Raw genomic sequence first — 2,500 nt, 5'->3', positions numbered from 1 at the left:
CCGTTATGAAAGACAGAAGTGGCTTGATGTGCTACCACCACGTAATAACTTTGTTGTTGAATCTGACAGATTTTTCATTTGTGAGTTTTCCATGAATGATTATTGTTTTACTCTTGAATCATATCCCAAGTGTAGTTATGAACAGCTCAGAGACTTTTTGGTGCTGCCAAGCAAACGCAAGCTGCAATATATCACTTCATCTATTGACAGGGATCAGGGAATGAGGGAAACATTTGCCAAAGTGAAGACACTGCAGCAGAAGAATGTATTTCTCTTGACAGATGAAGTATAGATTCGGCCAACTATTGCATTTTTCTGGTGTGGTTCTGAGTGGCATGGGAGTGAACAAGCCAGGCTGCAAGGCCACTTTTATGGTATGTATTATGATGAAGTCGCTGTACAGAGGACCTAGTATTATGATTTCTGTGACAACCATCCACAAGCTCACAGCAGCATACCAGCTTGAGCGTGTGAAGGAGGCGGTAGCAGCCGTTAAGAGGGCAGGCGGGCGTGTCATCGGGTCTATCACAGACAACCACAAGATAAACCAGCAGCACTGTAAGCTGTTTGATTTTCCGGGTGATTGCCGTGCCATAGTCAAGCATCCTCTTGATAAAGATCGTGTCTGGTTTCTCCTTTTTGACACAGTGGATCTTCTGAAGTGCATCCGCAACAACTGGATCAGTGAGAAGTGCCAGAAGATCAGTCTTGACAATAAAACAACAGCATCATTTGCTGACGTCAAGGAACTGTACGAGTCAGAGAAAGGCAGTATTCTGAAGACTACTCCCCTCACTAAATTTGCTGTCAACCCCTCACGACTTCAACTACAAAATGTGCAGCATGTCTTGAAGGTCTTCAATGAAAAGGTTGTGGCTTCATTCAAGCTCAGAGGATGTCATGACACTGCTAAGTTCATCCAAATCATCCTCAAGTGGTGGAATTTAGTGAATGTATCTGGGAAGGGGCAAGATCAGCGCATGATCGATCCATATTGAGCTGTTCAGGATCCCCAGTCAACCAGCCTGCAGACTTTCCTGTTGATTTTCCACGAGGCTTCTTCGGGATATGGAGCAAATTTAATCAAGTGTTTCACCCATGACACCAAGAATGAACTAGTGCAGACTATGCAGGGACTGACTGCCGTTTGCCGCTACTTGTTCAGAAACACTGACTTCCATTAGGTCCTGCTGCGTGAGATTCAGAGTGACCGGCTTGAGGGGGAGTTCTCAGTCTACCGTCAATCAACTAAGGCAAACTCTTTCATGACCACTGGGGATGTGCTCTCCGCATGCAAGCAGCGCCTCACGAAATATGCTGCCGTAAACCTCCAGTCCATCGATGTCCACCCTGTGTCGAAGGAACATACCTGCTTGGGGACTGCAATAGACCTAGAGGATGCAGCCTCTATTGAGAGGTGCACCACAGATATGACACTGACTATGAATGAAGAGTGCAGTGCGGCTTATGTGGCGGGGTGGCTTGAAACGAAGTGCACGGACGATGTGGTCTTCAGCACCGAGGAACCTCTTGTGACCAGTGACGTTAAGGACTTTATCGAGACAGTGTCCAGAGGTTCCCTGACAACTCCACATGTGTGCACTTTTGATCTTGTCAGATGTGGACCGTGTTTCATCAAGGAAGCCCGTCACCGTTCCTACTACCAGAAAAGACTGATGGAGATCTTGTCGACACTGGCCGGCTTCAGTGGGATTGACATTGACTGTCCCAAGATGTTCCGTCGTCTGGTAAATGTTCTTCTGAATGGACTCCACAACCTAGAGAAAGACCAACAGAAGAATGCAGTCCTTCTCTAGACCACTGTAAAGAATGCCCGGCTCGCTGATTAATCGCTGCAGTCTGGTAAGATTTTGCTTCAATGTCTGTTTATTTGTGTGAATGTTTGTTTGTTTGCAATCACAAAGGTTTAAGTATAATCCATTTTGTAAAATGTAAAACAACAGCAACTTGGGTTCCTTTAAAGTATCCACTAACATCATACAATAATACATGTTAAGTTCGGCTAAAATTGGTATTTCAAAGCATAACAGTGCCTTAAAAATAATTTCTTTTTTCACTATAAAAGTTTATATTAACTTATACTGCATTGAATAAGTCAATAGTTGATACATTTCTCCTATATACAATGTTAGGTTTCTAGTTTTGATATATTTGTCCAATATAAAATGTTAAGTTAAAAAAAAAAAAAAAAAAAAGGGCCTCCACTAGTGGAGCCAGGAATCTGGGTGTGCACGTCCTGTTTAATAGTAGTCCTTGATATGTATGTATGTATATATATATATATATATATATATATATATATATATATATATGTATATATATATATTCATATATACACATATGTATATATATATATATATATATATATATACATACATACACACTGAATGGTTTCCAGTGATCAATTAATATATTTTTCAACCACAAATCACTAAATTCCATGCCATCGCTATCGAGACTGAGAGTCGCTCGAAGGAGG

This window comes from Oratosquilla oratoria, chromosome 14, assembly GCF_046742065.1.
Source record: "Oratosquilla oratoria isolate Oo_2021 chromosome 14, ASM4674206v1, whole genome shotgun sequence".
NCBI classification, from domain to species: Eukaryota; Metazoa; Arthropoda; class Malacostraca; order Stomatopoda; family Squillidae; genus Oratosquilla; species Oratosquilla oratoria.
This window is presented reverse-complemented; position numbering follows the sequence as displayed.